Genomic DNA, 8077 nt, shown 5'->3' on the forward strand with positions numbered 1-8077 from the left:
TCACACTTACTTCTTTTCAACCATATGACACAACTATTTCAAAGATTTAAAAGCATTTGATCACGTTACAAATAGTCTTGAATATCTAGACTCAACTTATGTATCATCAAACAGGATATGTATGAAACTAGTAATTGATTGATTTGCAATTCCCATGGTCCAAATCAATGTCATATTACATTGGAATAGTTGCACATGTTAAACGTTCACTCATTTACATCTAATATCTAGACTCACACTTACTACTTTTCAACCATATGACACAACTATTTCGAAGATTTAAAAGCATTTGATCATGTTACAAATAGTCTTGAATATCTAGACTCAACTTACGTATCATCAAACATGATATATATGAAACCAGCAAGTGATTGATTTGCAATTCCCATGGTCCAATTCAATGTCATATTACATTGGAATAGTTGCACATGTTAAACGTTCACTCATTTACATCTACAGCCTATGCATGGGGTACTCTACTTTCTGCATGGTTAATGCCTCGTAGGATGGCATAAACAAATTCGACACTTGGTCCCTCACATCTCTATTTTTTTTTCTTCATCGCCAATCAAGTGTTTTCTTATCCTCAAGGCAGATCCTGTGAATACTTGGTTGCAAAAGTTCCACATCAACTTCTGACAACCTAACATTGTAACAAAATCCTACGGTTTCACAAAATTTTGCCGTCGTCCATGAGCCTCATTCTGTATTTGATGTTATCCTATCATATCTTCTCTATCCGCCATGATTGTTGTCCATGTAAAAGAGATAAACCATCTCATATCATTAAAAATTTTTCAGCATCTCATGACAAGTATGTGTGTGTGTGTGTGTGTTGACAAGTGCTTAGGAATATTTTTAAAAGGTAAAGTGGCAAAAAAGAAGTTTATTTGAAAGGGAAAAAAAAGGCAACTTGTATAAGAGCAACAAGATGAATGATTTATATCATTAAAGAGGCCTTCCAAAAAACAAATAAGTCGAAAGCTCTTAGCCAAAAAAACAAATAAGTCGAATGCAAGAGCTTCGCAAGCATTTGAAGAGGGGATCGTGTGCACATGTGGCACTCTCAATGGCCAATCAGCTATTTCCACCACTAACACAGAGGGCATGCCAAAAACGCAACAAGAATCCTAGAGGACGTGACGATCAGCTAGCTTTAAACGGGGAACTGCACACGGGCCGGATGCCAACGACGTAAGTATGGGGACTCTGAGATTCCGGACGGAGTTGCAGTAGACGGGTAGCTTTCTGCAATTCACAGCGCTCGTAATGTCAAACTTTCAAAAACGCAACTTGCGGTAGCAGCAAAAACACAACAAGAATCCTACAGGACGGAACGATCAGACATCAGCAGCAACCTTTAAACGGGGGAGCGGTACACGAACATTCCCGACGGGGTTGTAGACCGGTAGCTTTCTGCAATCTGCAACACAGCGATCGTCATGTCAAGCTTGCGGAGTCAGAGCGTGACACGCTTTCATATAAGTTGCATTTGTTGGAAGCCTCCCCCGTTCGTTGGACACTAAAAGCACGGCATGTAGCACCGTTTTATTATCTCCGCTCCGGACACGTAGCATTAATATGTTCCACATTTACTTTGCCATACGTGGAGCTAACGTTCCCAGGCCCTCTCCACTTCCCTGCGCTTTTAACAGTTTTGAGATCCAATCTGCCTCAAGCCTACAACCCCTCAGTGCAACGTCTGTGATCTGCGGCTCACTGCCGAGAATGCGTTCCCTTGTCCTCTCAGTTTTCTTCACCGCTTGCGTCCTCCATCGCTTGCTGCTGCCCAAGGTCGTCGCCTCTTCCTCTACGTTGCCTTCACCCGTCCAATGCGACGCTAAAGGCTGCACCCTTTCCAATTATCAAGGAGTCTGGGTAGACAGAATGCCATGTAAAGCCTCCAAAGTCTTGTTTCCCACCACGGAATCGGAGCTCCTCACTGCGGTTGCCGAGGCAGTGAAGGAAAACATGAAAATGAAGGCTGTCACGGAGAATTCCTACAGCATGAGCAAGATCGCTTGCCCTGGCGGCGAGCGTGGCTTGTTGATTAGTATGCGCGATTATGCCCGCAATCCGATCGCTATAAACAAAACGGAGATGACGGCCACTGTTGATGCAGGAGTTGAGCTAAGGGACTTCGTGAATTAGCTTGCCCAGCACGGTCTGACGGTCCCTCATACTCCCCTGTGGAACGGGGTTTCCGTCGGCGGTGTCATGTCTACTGAGTCGCACGGTAGCGGCTTTTACATGAAAGGAGGAGCGATCAGTGAGTACGTGACCGGCTTGAGAATGGTCGTGCCCGCTCCTCCAGTTTCTGGTTACGCCTAGGTGGTGGAACTAACCAGGAACGATGATGCTCTGCAAGCTGCGAAAATCTCCCTAGGGGTTCTTGGTGTAGTCTCCAAGATTACATTCGCCGTGATGCCCATGTTCAAGCGCTCTCTCACTCTAGACCTCGTTCATGACGAAGACCTAGAACATCTCCTGATAGGTTTCTCCAGAGCGTATGCTTTTTCTAGCTTGTTCTGGATTCCTTCCACCGGAAAAGTCATTTTTAAGGAGGAAGATGCAGTTTCCATCGATTTGGAAGGCGAAGGTGCCAACATGTTTCCTCTGCTGCAACCCATGCGTGTCTCTCAGGCCGAGGCGATGCGAGCACAATGTAAGATCTCGTTAGTGCTCCCTCTTACAAATCGAACCCAAGAATTTCCCCCCGAGCAACGCCTGGGTTGCCCTAGGGCGGAAAACATCGACGTTGAGTTAAGGGAAAAAGTTCTCATGCGTGTGTTTCATCGAAAAGTAGTAAAATGAGCAACATCATCTTAGATTTTGCTCTCCCACTCAGAATCGGGCTTTCGATCTTAATTCCTGCATACCAGTTCTATCGATTTTTGGTAAGCTTGGCAGATTTGGGCTAACTCGTTTATGGTATTGCAGAGGAAAGCATCGAGAAATCCAGGGATACGGCACGTCTCTGCGAATGGGGAGAGGAAATGGATTAACATCGGATAAAATCTGGAGATTGTTATGTGAATGCCGAAGGTGAGCCATTCGAACGTTTCCCGGTAGTGGGCTTCAACCATCGCATGCAAACGGTCGGTGGTTGCCAGATTGTCTCACCACTAGATTTGGAAACGCCTGCTACAAGGCTGGAGACGGTCACTGAGAATGCATCCGATTGGCGAACTTGCAAGTGGGATACCCGCATCAACGGTATATTCCACTATCACACCGCCGTTTCCATTCCGCTCTCCCGAGCTGCAGACTTCATTCTGGACGTGAAGCGGCTGAGGGAGGCGAATCCAGAGGGCATGTGCAGTCTCAACATGTTCGGCGGCATCGATGTGAGGTTCGTGGCGAAGTCAGAGGCGTATCTTGGAGACAGGGAGGATGCGGCGATGTTCAAGATGGTATATTTTCGAGCGAGGCAGAGCGGGGAAGCGAGGCTGAACGAAGATGTGATGGAGGAGTTGGAGCAAATGATGGTAAGAAAGTACGGAGGGAAGCCACACTGGGGTAAGAATGGGGAGGTAGCATTCGAGGGAGTGTGGGAGAAAGTGATGGACGGTAACAAAGTTTTGAAGGTGAAAGAGGAGATGGATCCCGGGGTCTCTTCTCAAGCGACTGGTCTGATGAGTTGCTGGGCATTAAGCACAGAGCGAATGTAGACGACGAGCACTGCGCTATGGAAGGTCTATGTGTATGTAGAGAGCACAGGCATTGTGCTCCAGAGGCGGGCTACATGTGCCAGGCAGACCTTGTGTTTTCGCAAGCACGCGTGTGCCGCTACATTCCCCCTCCTGCTTCTCTTCCACCCCCGTGAAGGTCTTGGGCGGTTGAAAGACAATCCCAATCCAAGTCGCAATTCCTATGTACCGATGTGTTAGTCAATGTCAACAACTCGCAAATCCAAATGTGTCTACCAATAACCAAAAGATTATTAGCAGATTTTTTTGTTGTCAACCCGTTACTTCTATCATCCATTCAACATAATAGATTACATTTAGTGAAAATTTAGATGTTGATCTACTAACTTGTAGCTTTTACTTTAGAAATGCCTCGCAACATCCACAAAAGCTTTGATAAACATTTGGAGCAATGCCAAAAGAGCTTGCAAAGTTATTCCATGTCCAGGTTTTGATATTACGAGGTGAACACTTTCATAAGCTTCTTTAAATACTTTGTTATCCTTCGTTTCCAGCACCCTTTGAGCCATGTTGGTAACATCATTGTGTTGTTTGGACTTGATGAGTACAATGTTATCCGACTTAGTCTCCCCTTGGATCTTTCTCACAGTATCATCATCCAACCCCAATAAGTGTCTCACATATGTTATTGTTGATTAAAGACCTCCCTCCTGCATTGATCTCCAAATTTTGATCCATTTTTCATATCTATCATCCTCATAGGTCACTGACACATTGACACATTTGCAATTGACACAAATTTTTGAAAAAGGTCAAGAGTAAGTTATAATCATTACTTGTAATAGAGGTGATCACATCCAATATCCATAGACAATGATGCCATTCTTTCAAAATTGATGATACTCTATTCATTCTTACTAAAGAGATAGTGGCACTAGTGCCATTCTCATGTTGCACTATATGAAAAATGGAACTTGTGTCATTCCTCCAAGTGAGTAGAGTAATAATGGCACTAGTGCCACTCTCTTTATCTAATCGCTTGTAGTGCTTTATCTCAAATTTGAATGTATCCCTTGGATTAGAAATAATTAGATCAAGGGCCCTATTAAGTGTTTTCAAAGAAAAAGTCGTTTTTTGAGCTTTTCCTGTTCCGTTCGATGACAGAGACTCCGTATTGACTTGTAGAGGCAACTATTGCTTGCTTTTGGTGTCCACTTCACTTCAGGAGCTTGGAAACACCTTCATTCTTGAATCTGGGATCATTTCATTGGATTTCTAACTCACTGTGTCAGTTTCTGCGTTTTTCTGCTCGGATGTTGAAACTCATGTTTGGAGCAACCATTTGCAGATCTGTCAAAACCAGTGGACTCAGGAGGTCCTAAAACTTCTATGTTGCTCATCATTTGCACTCCAGTGGAGTTTACAAATGAGTTACAAATAGCTCTATTCCCAAAAACGTTTCTTAGTCCGTGTGTTGGACCCAGTGATTGAGATGACGGTTTCCCAAACCGTTTGTCCCATTCATTCCGGTCGCCCAAAAACCCTTACCTGTCAGTTCTTACGTGATTCGGTGGAGGATTTTCAGAGTTATAGATCTCTCTGTATTCGATTTCGTCTCTCTGTTATGCATTTTTCATTCTAAGATTTTGAAACCTTAGATTTATGCCACATGGCAGTGGATAAGTGTTGACTCCCATTTCTCACTCATCAGTTGGGATTTTGGAGTTCCGGTAGAAGAGAGATATTTGCAGATTTTCTTGTTGAGTCTGATTACGCAATGGCGCCCATGTTCTGAGGCATCTCGAGCTCTATTTTCAGTAGCGGTCATTACCGTGGGACTATGATTTCTTGAGCATACCTTATGTAGATCACTCTGGTTGCAGTTTGAGCAGTGTGCGCTCATTCATGGTGTGCATTGGGTTGCAGTGGATGATTTATAGGTCATTTGGATGCATTGCGGTCCTTATTGGATGCGCTGATAGGCCCAAATTGCCTTGTGGGATGCTATTTTTATGGACGCTTTGCACATGGATGCTATTTTATGCTGAGAGATAGCTTTGACAATTGCAGGTGATGCACTAATAGTACTTGCTCTCTTGGATGAGATACTATTAATGCATATACCAGTGGACGGAGTTAATGCAGATGGCACCTGGCAAGGGACTATCACATTGAGCAATAAGACAATGGGGAGTCAATGCACCCAAGGGGCAAGGCTTGGCAAGACAACTTGTGGGAGTTAATGCAGATGGCACCTGTATTTTGCACTGGATGTCACCCAAGGGTCAAGGCTTGGCAAGACAATAGGGAGTTAATGCAGATGGCACCTGGCAAGGGACTATCGCATTGAGCAATAAGACAATGGGGAGTCAATGCACCCAAGGGGCAAGGCTTGGCAAGACAAGTGGGAGTCAAATTATGCAGATGCCACTTGGCAAGGAACTATCGTGACATTGAGCAATAAGACAATGGGGAGTCAAATTATGCAGATGGCACGAATTGAGGCTCTTTAAGAGCAACAATTTAAATTGTAAACATATGTTTATTCTATATCATTTTGGATATAAAGACTCTAGCTGAGAGCAACGTCTCTCAATGTAATCATATAACAATAGCTATAATTACTATTATACCTCTTTGGTTCAATACAAAACTTGGGTCTTATGGCATCATTATCTTGCATGCTGGTGCAAAAGTATAGATTGAAAAAACAATATTTTTATGTGAATATGATAGTGCCACAAAGTGAACTTTTGATTTGGAAAGAATATTTTCATAAAGTAAAATTTTGATTTGGGAAGGATATTTTCACAAAGTAAAGTTTTCATTTGGGAAGGATTTTTTAGCTTCAACCAAAAACAACTAAAAAAGTTCAAAATTAATGAAATAGGTGTTTGTCATATTACATTGGAATAGTTGCACATGTTAAACGTTCACTCATTTACATCTAATATTTAGACTCACGCTTACTACTTTTCCACCATATGACACAACTATTTCGAAGATTTAAAAGCATTTGATCATGTTACAAATAGTCTTGAATATCTAGACTCAACTTATGTATCATCAAACAGGATACATATGAAACCAGCAAGTGATTGATTTGCAATTCCCATGGTCCAAATCAATGTCATATTACATTGGAATAGTTGCACATGTTAAACGTTCACTCATTTACATCTATAGCCTATGCACGGGGTACTCTACTTTCTGCATGGTTAATGCCTCGTAGGATGGCATCAGCAAATTCGACACTTGGTCCCTCACATCTCTTTTTTTTTTCCTTCATCGCCAATCAAGTGTTTTCTTATCCTCAAGGCAGATCCTATGAATACTTGGTTGCAAAAGTTGCACATCAACTTCTGACACCCTAAGATTGTAACAAAATCCTATGGTTTCACAACATTTTGCCCTCGTCCATGAGCCTCATTCTACATTTGATGTTATCCTATTATATCTTCTCTATCTGCCATGATTGTTGTCCATGTAAAAGAGATAAACCATCTCATATCATTAAATTTTTTTCAGCAATTCAAGACCATGTCATTAATATGTCATCAAAAAACAATGTATAAACTATGCTACACCTCGAGACAGAGCAACCATCCAATCATCTTGTCCCCTCGCAACATACTTGGATGGTTATAGACGTGGTAATCTACTTATGAAAATAGGGGGTGGGATGGCAAGTTGCCTTTTCCCACGTCATGCTCTCTCAAAGCAAGTGTTTCTCTTTTTCTAATGCGTACCTATAAACTATAATATATCATTTAATATCTCACATCCATGTGCGAGTAATTACAAGTCGACATATGCGGACCGTCAACTGGCACACGTCACATAGATATTTTGTATCCATATGCGACTAGCTACGAGTCGGCATACGTAGGTGGGTACTTGTTTTCAAAACCATTTATCTTTTTTACTATTTTTTCGTAAACTATATAGCTAATGACTACTAAACATGTGATTTTTTTACAAGTTTTCACTCATTTTTAAAAACTATATAGCTGATGCCTATAAAGACATCTTTATTTTTAAATTTTTCATGAAAATAGCTTTAAATTTCTTATCAAAAAAAAATCTCCTCTTTATGAAAATAATACTTTCAAATCTCAAAAGCTAAACTATAAACTAAGAGCTTGGCATTTATCCATTTTGCATCCTAGTGTGGGTAGGTATCAGCTAGCCTAAGCGAGCCCACCACTGACACTGGACACTTGTTAAAAGGATACAAAACTTACAAATTAGTTTAGAATCTTTCTTTATCCTTTTTTGCTTGTCCTTCTTTGTTTTTTTCGAGACTCAAGTAGAGCTAGATTCTCAGGAGTGCAAATAGTAAAAGGTGGGCGCACAATATATATAAGATACTGCACCGCGTGGTATATCAGCAATACTGTGCGGTATATATGTTAACCCCGCATGGT

At 41.9% G+C, this 8077-nt stretch overlaps 1 pseudogene; it reads left to right on the forward strand.

Moving 5' to 3' along the window:
* Window positions 1-1710: 1710 nt before the first annotated feature.
* LOC147890593 (L-gulonolactone oxidase 3-like) lies at window positions 1711-3859 on the forward strand (annotated as a pseudogene).
* Window positions 3860-8077: the final 4218 nt, after the last annotated feature.

The sequence above is a fragment of the Dipteris shenzhenensis genome, chromosome 19 (assembly GCF_047967505.1).
Source record: "Dipteris shenzhenensis isolate YYH24624 ecotype China chromosome 19, Dip_SZ_1.0, whole genome shotgun sequence".
In the NCBI taxonomy this organism is placed as follows: domain Eukaryota; kingdom Viridiplantae; phylum Streptophyta; class Polypodiopsida; order Gleicheniales; family Dipteridaceae; genus Dipteris; species Dipteris shenzhenensis.